The sequence below is a fragment of the Zeugodacus cucurbitae genome, chromosome 5, assembly GCF_028554725.1.
Source record: "Zeugodacus cucurbitae isolate PBARC_wt_2022May chromosome 5, idZeuCucr1.2, whole genome shotgun sequence".
NCBI classification, from domain to species: domain Eukaryota; kingdom Metazoa; phylum Arthropoda; class Insecta; order Diptera; family Tephritidae; genus Zeugodacus; species Zeugodacus cucurbitae.
Window position 1 is genome coordinate 54,496,263 of NC_071670.1, and position 18,610 is coordinate 54,514,872.

Below are 18,610 nucleotides of genomic sequence, written 5' to 3' on the forward strand. Positions count from 1 at the left end.
AGCATACGAGTATGTAAACATTTAAGCTCATGAATATGCAAAAAACAATTGTTGTTGCTTCTGTAGCCGGTTGACCTTTAAAGTTGCGCAGATCGAAAAGTATGCGCAATTGACTCAAGCAGCGTGTTTGCTTTCAACCGAAAATGTAATAAAAATAAATGAAAATAAAAAAGCTCACAACAATAAATGCCGGAGTTAAGACTAGCATATGTGCGCCAAGAAGAAACAAAAGCACGTTATTGTAATGCATCCGCAAACGACAGCATTCAAGTATTGCAGGCAATGGTGGCAGCAATAATTCTTGTTGTTGTTACTGGTGACAGACACTTCATTGCCACTGTTGCTAATATTGATTTTGCTTTTATTTTCTATTTTCAATTTTTATTTTTATTTTTATTATTTTAACTTTTTCTTTATAATTTGTTGCAATTGTTGCTGTTATACTCAACTTACCACCGTTTATTCAACATAAATGCATTATATAAATTTAACTTTAACTCCATGCTCATACATATTTATTGCATTACCTAAGCATAGTTCCAAGAATTGCACATTAAAATTAATTTTATTTTATTTATTTTAATTGTTCACTTGCTTTGTATTAGTATTCGAGGAATTTCTGTTATTTGAAAAATATTTGCCACACAACAGAACAGTCAATTGTAATTATTTTCCACTGAACTTGATTTAACTCCGGTCAGCTGTTCGTCGGCGCTGCCACAATTTTACACAAACTCGCGCCGCTCAAACGTTCAACACTCTTCAGCTGCTTTTGCTTCACAACTTCAGTCCAAATCGCTTACCGGCAGACTGATTGGCTGTCTCACGAAATATTGGCCGGTAGCTGGTGCTTTTGTTGTCGCGCAAAGTGGTTTAACTTGTTTTACATTTTATTTTTTGCTTCTTTCTTCTTTGTGTTTTTGTTTTTTATTGTAAATATTTAAGTAAGTTCATAAAGTTCTTGTGCATATTTTCGATTTTGTTGTTTTTTTTTTTTTTAATTTATAGTTTTGTTTTTAAACGTTTTTATTTTCTTTCTATTTTTCTATTTTTATTATAGAATATTTTTCTTCTTGACTGGTTTTCTTGCTACTGCGGATCATGTTCTTGGGTTATTAGTTGGAATTTGGTTTTACCAATAAGTAACTGCGAAAATTCCCTTAACAGGGAATTAATTTAATTAGCAGTAGTAGTAGACATAATATACGGGTTATGTTAGACCATATCGGCTCACAAGCAAACAACCACATACATATGTAAACCATATATATCTATATATATATGATAGTAAAATCTATCTACTTGACTAGCCCTTCCACATATTTCTTCATATTTTCAAATTTAAAATGTATATAGATGTACCGTTATTTGTTCTCTTCTTTCTCCTCTATTATATTCTATTTCTGTTCCACAAGTTCAATGAATCAAGTACCCCTCATTATATAATAAGAATCTATTTATTGTTGCCAAACAACGAAATTTTTAACTTTACTTTCTCTAACCTCTTTTTTACTTAATTGATTTTGATGAAAAATGAATGGGTTTGGTTTTTCAAACGATATAGATTGACCCCATTCAACTTAAGACCATATACAATATTTTTGGGTTAGCCTTTGGCTATTTCAGCGATATCTCACATGATTGTAAAACGACGACCCTTTAAGGTTATCTTTATTTTTAGAAATAGGAAAGGTCACTCGCGGTCATGTCTGGCGAATATGGAGGCTGCGGCAACGTTTCAGTACTGTTGGTCTAAAATTCACGAACAAGCAATGAAGTGTGAGCTATTAACAAACGGAAATCGTCAAGCTAATAAAATACGTCCTTAACCACTGCTACAGACAACGAAAACAATAAATACAGCTGAAAAATTGATCGTACTTCAAATGGGCAATAGGACTCTTCAAACCCGTGAAATTTTAAATTTAACAATTCCGGTTATTTTTTGAACACATCAAGTATTTATGACCTAAATATGATAAGTTGTGTTTTTTATAAATAATTTCCAAAGAAAACTACATTATATAACTAATAAGTTTCTTCTTTTGGTACATTTAAGGAGTAGATGTAGTAGAAGTACTACTTACCACCAACTAATAGGATCTAAAAATGATTCATGACATGAATATAGAATAAGAGTCCATCCTTGCCCCTTATTAGGATCACCTTGAAGTGAAGTAAGAGAGAGGACTTCTACACTAAGTTTATTTGTCAACAAAAAGAGAGCAATCGGGTAACTTTTCACTTTTTGTGAGAGTTTCCACTTTTGGTAGTGCATCAACGCTTTCTTATTTATTTGATTTAGCTTGTATTATATTGTCATATTGTTGTTAATACCGGTTAAATAAATTCTGGTCGAACGGAAAGTGCAATCAATGATAATCGTCGGTCATCTAACGGTAGGTCCCGGAAACGAGCTGTTTCGAAGTTGTCGGTCCATAGGAAGAAGGATTTTAGATATGCGGATTTGATTGTGTATACAAAGGATTATTGATTATTATCATGCGGGACTTATTACATATAAGATATGTTTTTGGTATGTCTGGATATAGTCTGGATAGGTACGAATTTATTCTGATGCCAGACCAAAAAAGAAGCTGCGAAGCAACTCGAGATTAGCTTCTGCAATAGATAGAGGTTGAACTCCCATAACGCCATTAATTATGAGGCTGCCAGTAATGATGTTAATAACTCGTCTGTTAAAGATCTTTAGTGCTTGTCTGAAGTTAGTCCCGCCCGAAATGTGGTACATAAGGTCATGTATTTCGTTGACGTGTGTGTGATATGGCCAAATCTTCATAAAAATCTTGCCACATAAGTCTCCAAATGGCATATATAATAATAATAATCTGAATGTAATGCATTGAGTTGAATGAACTGAAAATGTGCTGCCTCTAATGAAACTGATAAAATGTTTATTTTTAATTTCTATAAGAATACTTAAAAACACACACAATTACTGCGTATAAATGTCAGTTCTTCACTTCTTTAACGAAACACGTCCAACAAACCATAAAAGTTTGCAATAAATTTGCAAGAAACTCACATCACAAATGCAAATCTCACACCGTATTTGTACACAAAACAGCTGGAAAATGCATAAATTTGCCACGAATTTTTATAAGCAATCGAAAAAAAATTGTTGATGATTGGCGTTAAATTGTGGTGTAATGAGACAGCTGCGGAGCTACCGCACTGAAATAACTTAATGACCCACCAAAAATTGCTACACTTTAAGCGGCGTTTTATTTTCTTATTTTCACTTAAACGCTTACATTTTATTTTTATTACTTTTTATATATTTTTTTAACTTTTTTTTGCAATCACGCGCCAACACGAAGCAACGAATGAATGTCTGCACTGGGATTGAGTGAAACGTAAAAATTTTGCATTTTCCTTAGCGCATTACGGCAAATCAATACGATAATCACCGCTAAAATTGACTGACATGTCGATAAACACATTAAGCGCAAATGCCAGCTGCCAGGCGGCGAGCAAATGACCAGCGGCGGCAGCGGCAATGAGACAAGCAGACGTGCAGTGCGGCGCGACGCGGAGTCAGCAACGATTTACGGCCAAACAAATGGCGCACAACATCCTGAAACTGAAAGCGCTTGCAAATCTAATTGCACACAAACACATATAAATATTTTGTGCATATGTGCACACATAAATTGCGCCTAATATATGTACATATGTATGTATGTATGTATGTTATTGGTGCGCGCTCGTTAGCGTATTGCGTTACCCAGTCGTCGCTGCCACACCAATTAACCTGCCACAATTCAAGCGGAGCTTAGCCGAGAGCAGTTCGACCGACGAGCAATTAAAGCGAATTGCTGCTTTACACTTAAAAAGCGTTGAATGCACAACAACAACAAAATCACAGCAACAACAAATCACAAAAAAAAAGAAAAGTAAAGCGAAAGAGTTTTAAAAATAGCGTTGAAACAATAAAACAGCAACAACTACCAGCACCAAAGCGAAAAGTCGGACCGGAATGAAAGAAAGAAATCAATTAAGCGCGCTGGTTGTTTAACTGCCACAGTTGCAAGCATGCGATTGCTCTTACAACATGCTGCCCCCCATTTTTTTGTTGTTGCTTTCCAAACATATGTCTGCATGCATTTAGCATATGTTGCAGTTGTTGTTGGTTTTATTAACTGCGCGCAGCGGAAAAGCTTACATATGCAAAATTGGAGTGCAATCAGCAAGCGAGCGAGTAAGCGAAACGCTTTCACTTTCCATGCTGCGTGCAATCGTGCGAAACTGCGCCGGCGCACAGTGGCATGCCTCGGCCGCGCAGGCCAAAGCGCATTCACACAATCAGTGCAGTGCAAACACACACATGTGTATAAGAAAATAAATTCGGAAATATTTTGCATGGTGCGGCGCCAATACCTTTCTTTCGGCGAACTCTCATTTCGGCGCATGCCCATGTTTACGCGCTTGTTGCACGCTGTTTGCTTTTAGGTATGGTGTATATGTGTGTTTTGCCAAGTTACAATTACACAGGAAGAAGTTTATTCATTTTTTGAAAATTTGCATAAAACCCACGAAAAATTTCGCATGCGAGTTTTTTAGAGGAAATATTTTTTTAATTTACTGCTGCCTTAATATGTAAAAAGCACGCGTATTTTAATTTTCAAAGCGTTTGTATCCGGTTTGATTGAAATTTCGTGAGTATATTTTGGCTCTAATTAAACTCCGGTTAAGAGAATTCACCGACTTTACGAACTTCAACAATAAATATTATAATAATAATAACCCGAGTACCCCACCTCATATAACAATTATCGTTTCACTGTTTGCTTAGCTACAGTATATACATAAGTATTAGTGAAGAAGATATGCTTCTTATTAAACTAAAATGAGAGAATTTAAACAAATCTGTTGATAAATTTTTCTTGGTCCCCATTTAAACATTATGAAAAAATTTTTCCTTACAGTTGCTGGTATTTTGGGCCTAATCATTGAATCCGTTTCGAACCAAAAATGGTTCAATTCGATGGAAAAATTGTACGTCGGAATCATTGAAACCACATAGCAAATAAAATTTACAATCACATTGAACTCACTGACTCGAAAAAATACATTCCGCCGCTAATAGATGTCGCTAATTACGAAATCATTGAATCAGCAAAATCGAAAATTTCACCGTTGGTGAATGAGTTGCGGAAATGTAAAAGAAATAAACCATTTGGAAGTTTTTATGTAAATAATTACTGATGACGGACTAAATCATGTTTTAAATGGTTATTTTAGAGCCAAGAGACAAAAATAGACTAACAAATATAAATTAAAGATGTTTAAAATCGATATAAAGTTGCTCACTCGAAATAGCGATAGAATTTTCTCAAAGAGCCTCAGGTGAATTAAATATTTTTTGGAAGAAATGTTACAATAGTTAAAGGTCAGAATTAATTTATTTTGAACAAAGCAAAAATATATATTTTAAGCAAGTTCTTCTTTATCAAATTCTTCGCATTTGTCGATAAAGGTTGATAAAACAGATTTACGTTCTCACTTTGTGGTAAAGCAGTTTATTGACGGAATCAATGATTGCATGACCATTTTCTATCGAAAATCTTTATCGTTTCGAAATCAAATTCGCTGCAGATTCAATGATTTGGCCCATTGTATCGATTGTCTAGCGATAGACATGCGACTGATGACAATTTAATCTCGACTGCAGACGTCTTATCTGGCAGACCCTTTGGTAATTAAAATATTTACTTAAGTTACATTGGTCTGGAGGATATCACAACTGTGTCAAGGATAAATTTAAAATATATTCCACCTTAACCAAAACATTATTTTTTGAATTTAATAAGATTATTTTTATAAAAAAAGATTTTTAATATTTATGAAATTAGACTGCAGATTTTAACTAGTCCATTCTGTTAAAAAAAGTAGAAATATCTAAAGAATCTCATTAGCTCGAGAAAGATACCATTTTATGAATCGCCTTGCAGTCAAAGTGTTATAGACTTGGCAGGCGGCAGCGCTAATTTGCATTAGCGGCCTTAACATTTTTTAACTTGCGCATTTGACCCATTTTAATGCACTAAAATTTTGTGCATTTAGCTGAATTTACCGAATTTGAGTTAGCTATGCTGCCCAAAAATGACCGATTTTTGGTATTGTTAATGCTGATTGATACAAAGAAGAAGAAAATAACATAAACAAATGATTTATGTTTCTATTTTGCTAATTAAATCATGTGCAAATATATTAACAATAAATAATTTTAATATTTTTATGTGGCAGAAAGCAAACAGCGAACAGTTTCATCAACGACAGCCAGCGACGAAAATGTGCTGATAGAATTGTTTACTTTCTTTTAATGAATAAGCAGGTTACTCAACCAGCTGTCTAAAAGCACAAATCTGCCGTCTGTCACCATAAAATGCGCATTTTGCTCGTCTGTCACAGCCATTAGTGAAAGTCCAATTCTTCTAAATTCTTTACCTTATTAATAATTGATATTAGACATAGTTTGATTTGAGCAATCAATATAGCTACTGGCTTTTAGAGTGGTGTTAGTTGAGCCGATACCATTGAGTTACGTCTGAAAAAAATTTTTGGAACTATAAATTCAGTAAACAAATATTTATTGGGTTAAGTTATTAAATACTAGCAGACCGCTCCGGCTGCGCACGGGTTTAAACAAACATTTCAAAAGATATAAGTTTTTACACACTCTCCCATACGAGTACATATATATGTACTTTCCCGTTTCATTTCTGGGTTCATTTTAAAAAAGTAAAATGAGGAAAATTCGAACATCAAATAATATTATATTATTTGTAATGAGCTAAAACTTGATTACAACATCTAGTCTTTGGTGTCCGTTGTCTTTCTCTCTGATGAAGGCGTTGGGAACGCTCAGAGTTAGACACCTTAATGCGAGCTTGTATATTAATAATATTTTGTTCTTCAAGCCGCTGCAAACGCTCCGCACTCGACTCTCAAGCGCATACTTGGGAGGTTTTGAAATTTTGTTCAGCAAACAGCTGCGAGCGCTCGTTACTCGACTCTCTGGCACGCGATTGCGATGCGAAGATAATGTCATGCACGACGATTTTCAGTTTCAAATTAAGATTCTCCATCACGGAGCCTTTTTGACACCCTCACCTGGGAACTATATCCAGAGAGTTGTGATTCCAGCAATAGATATAGCCTATGTTACTCGCTTTCCAAACATTGACAGAATTTTTGAAATCGGCACATTAGCTTTCGAGTTTATTCATTACAAAAATACATAAAAATCTTTTCTGTTTATAATAGTAGTATAGATCATGAAATGAAGACTGATTCCCAAGCCATTGGTTGTAGAAGAGGAAGAGGGCGAAATACGATGGATAACAAAAAATTTTCAAATACTTTTCGTTTTGACTACTCATAAAAAATATATATATTTACTCTTGTATTATATATTTGCTAAACACACACTTACCGTGTAAAATACAATTCGCGAACTTACTAGCAACTATGAGCCAGCAGTGGCATCTTTGGCAATGCCACGTTTGCACCCCCATCGACAACATATTTATTATGTTGAATATCAAAAATAAAGATAGCTAAACCCAAGTAGAAAAATACGTTACATGAAAGCAAAAAATCCAACTAAAAATAAAAATAAATATAAAATAAAATAAAAAATAAACTAAAAAGTTAAAAGTTAAAAGTAAACCAATGAACCGATGAGACGATGAGCATAGTGCCAATGCCAAAGCCAGTGCGAATGCTTGTAATAAATATGATGAAGAAGTCTTGATTAATGAACACCGCCAGCGGCAGCGGCGACAGCCAAACGCGCTGTTGCTGATGCCACGCGGCGGAGGCGCAGGCGCGCAACGGCACAGCGCCACACCATGCGGCAAGGCAGCAAGCCACAAGAGCATGGAAGCAAGCGCGCTCGAAGGGAAGGCAGCGACAGCAACACGGCACGGTTGACCCACTTTTCGCAGCGACTTTATAGGTTATGAGCATTTATCATAAGTAAAAAATCGAAGATTGAAGCCAATGTACAACGGCAGCTGTGCGATCATCGCGAACCGCGTAGAAATGCCGCTTTTGGCAGGCGCAGCGTGCTCGCTCGTTGCGTTTTGGGAAAATTCCGTAGAGAGTTTGACTTTGGCTTTGGTTGTGGCTGTGGCTGTGGCTCAAACTGAAGGCGGATGTGCGCAAAAGCTGCAAATGTTTGGCTTCAATTCGGCTCACAAGCTATGTAGTTTTTGTAGTGAAATGTTGTTGTTGTTTACTATTTTTAATTGTTTTTATTTTTTGTTGTTTTTTCTATTTTTGTTGCTGTTTCATTTTTGTATTATTTTTGGTTTTGTTGTTGTTTTTTTCTAATTTTGTTGTTCGTTACTTTTTCTAGTTGTTGCTTTTGTTTTTGTGCTGCAGTCAGCGCTTTTCTAACCCACAACAAGTATTTTGAACTGTTGAAACGAACCCGTTTCGCTTGCGCCAAACACAAAAGACTTAAGCAACGAACTCGAATTCGAATTCGCTGGCGAAACGGAACAAATAGGCGTTGTTGCAAGTCGTTTGGGGAATTCATGCAAATGGCATGCAATTTTTTATTACAACGCCGCCACCAAAGTAGTGATCATGCTCGTTACAAAAACACTAAAAAAATGCATAAAAACGGTTTACAACAACAACAACAATTGTGTGAGTGTTATGACTAAATTGAATAATAAGTATGCGGAAAGCAACCACAAAATGCAGTTCAAAGTCATCAGGCGGCGCATCGAGAGATTACAACAGCAAAATGAACAATAAAAAGCAACAACAACAACAACAAAAGCACACTAACAACTGCATAACAATAAAAAAATTGTTTAATGCAAATCAATATCATCACTCCAGTCACTTGCCACCAACATCGACTCGCTTATTATGGGTACGTATCAAATGTAACTGTAAACCGGCGCTGCAACAAATGCAGTTCGATGCTAATTTTGCCGCCTCATCGGCCAATTGCCGTTACATTAGCGCATCGATATGCGCGCGCACATATTGTTGCAATCGCGCATAGTTAATGTTATTAAATTTTGTTGTTGTTGTTTTTTTATTTAGTTTTTCAACTGCGAAAGCGCATCCATTGCAGCTGCTTACAATGATTTCTTCATTAGAGCGTTTCGCTGGAGCGGCGCTGCCCAACATTGCGCATATCCGCATCACTGCTGTGCTATAAAATAACAACAACAACAACAACAACAACTAAAAGCACTATCTTTATGGCAATATGGTTTTTGATGCGCCGGCGCATTGGTGGGCTTTTAAGGTTGGTTGCGCATCAAATTTGGTGCTCAAAATGCATTTGCCGCAGGTTTTTTTCCTCTTCGTGCTTATATCACATGTGCATTTATTCCAGTTTATTTGTTTGCTTTGCTTTATTGATTCGTTCATAAAAGTGCATTTCACTGATTTGGTAATATGTGATTTGTGTGATTTCATTATGTTAACGGTAAATATTAGGTGTAGTCTACAGGCAATGTCGTAAGTTGATTATATGATTAATTCAATCAAGTAAACTGATTATGTAATTGATTTACATTTCTAATATGATTACATAACAATTCAGGGAGTTTGAGATACAAAGTTGTTGTGAAAAAATAAAATTAATAATATATTACAAATTAAGCACAATGCATTATAAAATAATGTTCAAAGAGGCCTGAGATTCGCAAGTAAATTATGAGATTATTGTTTTAACCAAATGGCGGCCTTTGACAGCCGTGAGCACTATAACATTAAGTGATTTGAGGCCAAAACTAGTAAAAGTTACAATGCTTGGACAGAAGACTTCGATGAAAAAAGTGTACTAAACAATAAATACAACATAAGATGTATGTGCGTCCACTAGTCATAAGATATATACGTATACTATACGATATAACAAGTTAAAGAGAGCTTCCTGAGGCAGCTGAGTTGGAGAGGGTCTTATAACTCACACATCTGCATATTATCATTGAGCAAACAGCGAATGAAGCCATACTTAGCATGACGCTAGATAGTTATTGTTGCCGCGATATCAAAATTGATTTTCGAAAGCCTGAGAAAATCTCAACAAATGGCTGCTCCAATTTCGGAATTCATATAATGATTCTATCTGAATATTTCTTACAGTGAACCATTAAAGATGCATTTCATTTTATTTTTTGAGACTTCCAATCCTAGAGCTGGAGAGAATATGACTAATTTATCCTTGAACAAGAAAATTAATAAACAAAAAATATTTTTCAACATACCCTCTTTCAAAATTGAACTGTGACAATAAAATGAAGTCAAAACACTTGAAAAACATGAGAGTATTATAACTCTAACCTGAATTACTTGAATCTATCATAATCTTTGCAAAATATCAAGTAGAAAATACTAAAATACTTTTTTTAATTTCGTCAATTCGTCGTGAAGGTCTAGTTTCGAAGTGCGAGGGCAAGCACACAGTGCATGTTTGGTAGGTAAATGGTAAATTCGTGTTTCTGGGCTAATACTCTTTCTATTTTAGGTACTTTTACTTGCTAACCTTTTACTTAAAAAATGGACTTTTGGCCAGCTAATTTTGAATAATCGACCTTTGTGCATCGGCTATTCGAAAATAGTGAAAGACATTGGACATTGGACAGGAATAAAGATCACTGGAGGAATTCCAAGATATCAATAAAATATTGACAATTGGATTTTTGGTCTATTGGAAATTATTCAATTCCCGATATATTTGGAACAAAACAAAATAATATCGTCATGAAAAGTTTCAGATAGAACTCTAGGTATGTATATATAAATGAAAAAAATCTCTTTAAGCATATTTTGGTCTAGAATCATAGGAAAAATATGTAGAAATTTATAACTACTGAGGTCTCAAAAGAAAAAAAGAAAATAACCGCCCTAAGAAATACTTTAGACGCTTGGTAGAAATGTATACGGGCCACTTTATTTCATTATTTCTTTATAGAAAGACCATTGCAGCAATATATATTTCTAAAAATTAATATTAATGTGATTCATAAATATAAATAGGTTTAAAAAGAAGAATTAAGTTATAGCGCAATTATTTTGTCATTATAATCATTTAATATTTTTATTCACGATCAAGATCATTTGTAAGATCCTCAGTAAACGCATTTTAATCTGAATATAATGTCTCTATAACTACAATAAACTTTAATGCAATATAAAAAACGCTTTTGCAGCTTCTAATTGACCTAGTTCTTTTTCATTTCATATTCATACTTCGGTCAAATAAAAATAATAAAAAATAGTAATAATCACCGGATGACTATTTTGCGGTCAGAAACATTATTTCAAAGTGAACTGCGGTAAGCAAGCGCGCAGATAATTAAATAAGAATTGCGGGTAGAATATGTAGAAAAATATAGTAACTAAGAGAAAAATTTTAATGTTGTAAATATGAGTTGATTTCTATTTTAACATACAGTTGAATTTCCATAACTTGAACATCTATAAATCGAAGTTATGCATAACCCGAGCTCTTGAATGGACAATAGAAGTAAAATTTCATACAAATTTCCTTCCATAACTTGAATTCGCTCTAACTCGAAGTTTTTTTGTGGATCCGAGTTAGGTAAATTCAAATTGTAAAATTAAAAAATAAAATATGCAAAAATTCAAAGTGAAAAAAATAATTTTTGAGCTTTTATAAACGGTCGAGCATGTATCTAACAAATTATATAAAAAAATAAATTTTTTATTGCTTTTATATTTTGTTTCATTCTCATTAAAGTTATCTTCTTTAATTTTACTAATATCAATGTGGCTGTGCACTCAGCTATCAAAAGTATAGATTTTTATCAAGTCTGAACTCAAACTCATTAGAGCATAAACAACAAAAGAAGATAAATAAATTTTCTGCCTTCGCAATTAAAGGAAAGGAAAATTCAGAGTAAGCAACTCATAGTTTTATACAATATACATTATGCCAAGTAGATGTCTACTTCAGAAGACATCTTAACAATAAAAAGAATGAAATGAAATGCTATAAATAATTTATTATTTTTTCATTTTGATTTCGCTGCGGTCACTTGGCACAAGCAATTTTTAATTATTATTAGCTTTCGTTTTGCATTTGTATTCCTTGATATTTTGTTATTATTTTAGAACAACTGGGCACTAGGTCACTGCGCACACACCCGTCTCTTTTGTAGCGGTCGAATTAGCGGCTGACTGGCATCAGACACTTTTAGATTATCAACGGAAATTTAGCGCGCACACAGCAAATAATTATGGCTAAAATAAATACTTAATAAATGGCATGGGTGTGTGGGATATTAGTTTCATTTTGCAATTTATTTGTTATACTCATTATTGCTCAGGCTTATATTTATATTTATGAGCGCATATGGTTTGAAGGATTTTACTGTATCAAGTATACGCCCTGGCTACCGTTTGGAACTAATTTATATATGGTTCAGTAGTTTAAGATTTTAGTTAATTAATAATTGAAGCTATGGCGGTCATTGTATTCGAACGGCTGATTTCTTATTTTATTCGACTCAGTGGAAATATTTCAAACAAGAAGTTTATAATCATTTAAAAATAAAGCAAAATTTTTAATAAAAATTTAATATGACTACCTCAAATTCAGTCGACTTCAGCTACATATTTAACATAAGACCACTTAAGCATTTTTTTATGTTTTTCACTAAGAATATCTTTGTTCCTGTTTTAGCTAAAATATGAAGGGATAAAATTGATTATTTTGTGGGGCTGGTGGAACTGGAATGTGCTTATGACAATGGTACCTTTTTAAAGCAGTTTTTATGAAATTACAAGTTTTTGCTGGATTCTGATTCTACAGAATTCGATTGTTATAGAGAACCAGGAAACGTTAATAGCCAGTCTATTAACAATTATATTCCGTACCAGCTAATAGCCTTTTCACACAGCCAAATTAATTGAACAATTAAAATTTTAATTGGGAAACCAATTTTTCCCATTCGTACTGCCGGCTACTCGATAATCGATCAGCTGTTATATATTTTTGTTTTTACTTTTCATAAGAAATTGGTAATTTTCATCAGCTGATTGCTATTTTTCTATTTATTTTCAGCGGCGACATCTAACGGTGTGTAGCGTGAATAACAACTCGGGGACAATGAACGTATGGTCTTTGTCACTGAGTTGCATTTCATTTTCAAGTCGATTGTAACTCAATTAAAAATTAATGTAGAAAAATTAGATTGTTTTGTATGGTAAATCGATCTAAATCGGCGAATTAATCGAGCAGAGGCTGGTTAATTGTTCAATTAGCTCCAGTGTCAAAAGACTATAAGAAACAAATCAATCTCTTCACACGATTGAGCGTATTCTAAAGGATTGGAATGAAAGATTTGATTAATGAAGTCACTTTATGGAAAATATGTCATGAATGACGTAACATGGATGAGATGATAGTTTGAGGTGTATCTGCTTGAAAAAAGACTCCACTATAGTGTTCGCAAGCTGTCTAAAGGTGGCATTTGTAACATTATCTACAATGGGAGTTATTATGTAGGAAAGACCTGATATATTGAACACGATGAAATCTAACTAATAGTAAATTTGAAGACAGGAATAAAAGTAGTCACAATGGGGGTTCTTTAAGTAGAATATTAATCCAAATTTGGTCAAAAGGTCGCTGTCTCTATCTTAGTAATTCGAATTCGGTTTTGTTTTATATAAGAATTTATAAATTACTTTGCCCCATCAAGTTCTAAAATTCAGAATTAATTAAGTTTTTATTTAATTATTATATTTTCACTCCAAATATGGTGCCAAGTGAGCTCATTAGTCTTGCTACTGTCTAAATTTTTTAACATTATAAATATTATAGTTTTTTTTTGGGGTTTGGTGTATACAAATATCCAATTACTCACGGAACACCTTCCAAAAGAGCTACTGTCTTATTAAACAAACTAATTATCCCGTCAAAGAATTCATAACACAAGCCTTATTTCCAATTTCTCAATGTCAATATGGATATTTTCAACTGCCGATAATTGTTTGCATGCATATGTATCTGCCACTCCCACCTGTTATTGAGATTTGTATAAACGAACTAGCCCATATTATTAACAATATTCAAACGAAATTACGATTTTTAAATTTATTTGCAATCTGAATCTAATTAATTCTAATTAAACGTATTAAAAAAAATAAAATTATTTAAGAAAATATGTGTTCAATGCAAATACAAGAATGCAAAAGTCAATTATTATTGCATATTAGCAAAAGAAATGTATGTGCATAAGTATTCATATATTAATAGGTAACTAGCTATGTATCTACTAATAAATGTTTAATGTATTCATTATGTGTTTGAGTTTTTCGTGCATAATATCGTTTTACTTCAGCTTTACACATATTTATCAGATTTATGTGTGTCTGTAGGTACACCAATGGTTCTGCTTAGTCAACCAACCAATAAGTAAGAATTCCAAAACCAACAACAATCGCAAAAAAAGCCACAAGCTGACCGAAGCGCACAGCAGTTACGGGAGTGGGCAAACAGCGTTAAAATAGGCAAAAATATTTATATTCATAAGCATCTTTGTTAACCATGACTACTTGCAACAACAACCACAACAATAAGTACAATCATTACATATTTTGCTATTATTTTGCGAAATAATTTGCTGCTTCGCTGAGTCCAACTTGCTTGGTCTTTCGCACTGTGTTGTTGTGAAGTATAGAGCTTACTTCGTTACTGTTGTTTTTTTTGTTGTGGTTCATACATTTTTCGCCGCAAGCGCGAAATGGCAAAAACGCAATGAGAATTATCATAATGAAAAATCATTGAACAACAGTTATTTTTTAATAAACAAAAACACACTGTGGATTCAGCTCACCTTAAATTAGTGCGCTTTGGTTTCGCACTTTTGCAGCAATTTTTTTTTGTGTTATTTCTTTATTCTTTGCTCGTGTTGTATTAACTATTTTTCAATTTGTTGCGGTTGTAAATTAAAATAATTGCAAAAATATCTGAGTCAGTCGGTGATGTGGCAGTTCTTGATGGAGTTTGATTCTCGATACGACTATTTTTAAGAACAATTTATGAGGTTTTCTGTGACTTATGGTAGTCTTCCGAGTATAAACTTAGATATTTGAACAGTTTATTATATTTAATTCTCATTATTTGTTTTGTATTGGTAAAACCCCAAAGTTTTTAAAAGCAAGCTTAAAGGGCTATGTCACCAGTGTGACATTTTCAAAAAATCAACTTTTTTTATTTTTACTTATTCGATAGTTTATACTCTGAAAAATATCCTATGAAAGCGGTAAGATCATATCTTGAATAGTTTTTGAATCACAGCGTTCTAAAGAGTGACAGCTCGCTGGTATAAGCAGCTATAGTTAAAACTTTAAACGCGTTTTTCTAGAAACGACATTTCCCAAAATAGCTTACATCATAACTTAACGATACATTGACCGATCGATTAAATTTAAACTGAGTATTCTTGAATATATTTACTATACAATGGCCTACGATCTTTTCGATTGGTTGAAATTTGTCAATTTGGCATTTAAAAGAATTAAAAAAAAAAAAATTTTTTTTGCTTAAAAAACTTAATTTTTTCCAGAACTACGCCATTCTGTCAATTTTTGATATTTTTCAAAAATCGTAGGTCATTGTATAGGAAATATATTTATATTTAATATTATTTTTCAATTTTTTTTGTTTCAGCAACTCATTCGGCCAGAATCATGTAAGCAGTTGGTAAACTTTTTTTCTGGCACCTCCGAAGATAGCATATAACTCCGTTGTTTTACAATATTTTTGTAAACAAATATTAAAATATAGCTGAAAATAATTTTTTTTTCTAATTTTTCATAGGTTACACTGGTATAGCCCCTTAAGGTCAAGCCATCATGAATCAAGGAATTGTTTTGAAGAACAAGAACTTCCAATAATTCTTTTTCGTTCTCAATAAACAGCGGAAATGAAAGGCCATGTGGAGTGAAAGTCATACAAAGTCCAAAAATCTTTCGCTGAATCTTTTTTTCAAAAATTTCAAAAGACCTCCTCGTTATAAAGTTTTATTGTTGCAATCTTTTGTTTGTCCACAGAACTGCGTCTTATTTTTTTAGTGCCACTTGTTATTCCCGAAATGCTATAAAATTTTCTGGCGAACCATTTTGTTGTTCAGACTATTTTATCAAATATCGAATTAAATAAGGCACGAAATATAGTGAGCCCATACAGGATAAATTTTTGCCAAGCAATATCATTAATAGCCATATTTTTATGTCAATTGTCTTGCGGATATACAAGAGATGCTCTCTCTGATGCTATTTCTTCCAACTTTTCAATACCTATCTATATACATATATGTTTAAAGGTCTTCTTATAATAGATCTCACTGAGATTTTTCTAAGTTTTTTTTTCTAAATTATATTCAAGTCTGAGGCATACAGTACGATAGGGATTCTAAGCAGGACATCACTTTATTAGAGCTCACAACAATGTGGATAAACTATAGAAGGCATGGAATAATTTGCGTTGGGAAAACAACATTACTCGTTGAAATACTGAAATCGTTGAAAACGACCCCTTATAAAGAAGAAAGAGGAGAAGGTTACTGTATGTGCTTTTCCATCCGCCATATCTGGCTCACAGTGGCATCTTTCTCTTATCAGACCTCAAAAGAAAGCTCGCTTGAAAAATTCTGAGATTACGAAGAATTTTTTTTCCGAGAACGTGGAACATTTGTAAGCAAAACAAAAACTTTTAGACACAAAAATGGTAATGAAAAATTGATTGCAAGAAACATGAAACCTCAAACTTAAATCATAATTGCTTAAATAAATATTGTTTCCTAAAACCTAAAGGAAAAACCATAGTATTTTTTTCGTTTGAAAAAAAGGACGCATCCGCAGTAGTTACAAGCACAGATGTTGTTTTAACTATCTTTAGTATCGACAAAACCTGAACAATTTTATGCAGGAATACGAAGATCTCTCGTTCCTTAGTTTAAAAATTTATACAGGAACTGATTCAATACAATGACAAATATATTGGTTATAAAAAAAAACGACGAGAACTAAATAAACAGAGGTAATCTTTTATTTCCTGACATCTGAGAACCTGTTAATTGATTGAAATCTAAGAAATTGTTGGAAAATGAGATTCAAATCAAACTCGAAACTTTTCGAAATTTGTTCCCTGATTTAAATATTGGTCTCCCAAAGAAGCGAACTTCCTTATAATTGTCCTCAGGCTAAACTCTCTCTCTCGCTCACTCCCTCTTGCATTAAAAAATTGGTAAATTTCCACGCTGTATACGAAAACCCCGTCTACCACACACACACCTAATTAAAACTGTTGCAATCACGCACCAAAATTGGGAACAACAACAGAGGAAAAGAATCTGAACTGAAGACAGTGAGTGGAAAAAACTCGACACAGACGAAATTTCCATTTTAGTCAATTTGCCACTGACCTTCCACAACATGCCTCAAGGTTATTGCAACAGCTACTTTACGACCGCGGCGACGATGTGCAACAACTTTTTCATGCAAGCGCAGAGTCGACGCCGCACAGCGAATCGGAATTCTGTGTCGCGACACACACACACATACAAGCAAATAAATATAAATGTGTGAGAGCGTTGATGCTCGTAAAAATGTCGCATCCGTTAGCATCATTTCCAATAATGGACTGCGGCATGGCAGCTTGTTGGCATATTATACTCGTACGCGCCGTTGTTGTTAGCCGCTGCCAGGCGACGTTGTCTTTTGTGGCTGCGACATGGCGATTTGTTGCCAACAATGTTTTGACGATGTGTTGGCTGATACGCATGCAGTATTGCCACTGCAACCACTACTGTTGTTGCTGTTGTTTTTATTATTCAACGGCATGGAAATTTTCTCCCATGGTAATTGCAACAACAACAACAACATGTTGCTGGCATCATGGCAAGACGGCAAAGTGTGTCAGTGAGTGCGGTTGGGAGCCACTTCCACTTTTGCAACGGACACCAAACGGTGCAACAACAATAACAACATACACATGCTCGTATATGTAAATATTTAAATGCGTTGCAAGGAAATTGCAGCAGTAAATACCAGCAACAGTAATAGCAAAAACAACAGCAATGTCGACAACTTGTCCGCTCATAATGTCTCTAATATTTTTATGATCTGAATATCATTTATTTTTTGTTTTGATTTTCCTGCATTTTAGTATAGGCAGAAAAAAAATTTTCTAAGCTTCAATTTCTATTTTCTTTTTATCGTGTGTCAACTTCGCTGGTTGCTTCTGGTTTTCTGGTCTTAACTATTAATTCAGTGAAAAATCATGTTAATTTCCTGTCGCTTGTATTTTAATGTCAACTGCAGTTGGTATGTTTTATACAGCAACAACAACAGTAATTAATAGTGGTGACAAGTTTGTTGGGAAATCCGGAAAAGCTGAAATTTCCACTCGCATTGAAGGAGGTCAGTGGAGTAGGCGCTTCGTAAAATAAATATTAGATGTTGGTGAGAAATTTCAAGTTTGAAAAATATTTGAATTTAGTAATGAGAATGATAATGAGAACAGAAATTATGGGAATTTAGATCCAGTTAGAAGAATAGAATTTTGGGTGGAATTTTA

The 18,610-nt window shown here is 33.8% G+C and overlaps 1 protein-coding gene across 5 annotated transcripts in view; it reads right to left on the minus strand.

Annotated features, from left to right (window-relative positions):
• LOC105208998 (uncharacterized protein DDB_G0283357) overlaps positions 1-18,610 on the minus strand; it is a 131,501-nt gene that overhangs the window by 36,582 nt on the left and 76,309 nt on the right. Inside the window, exon 1 of one of the 5 annotated variants that reach the window (XM_054232412.1) lies at positions 454-473. The exons of the other annotated variants lie outside the window; for them this stretch is intronic. The gene's annotated coding sequence lies outside the window, so the exon portion shown is untranslated. Of the gene's footprint in view, positions 1-453; positions 474-18,610 lie in introns of those variants that run through there. 5 annotated transcript variants of the gene reach the window in all.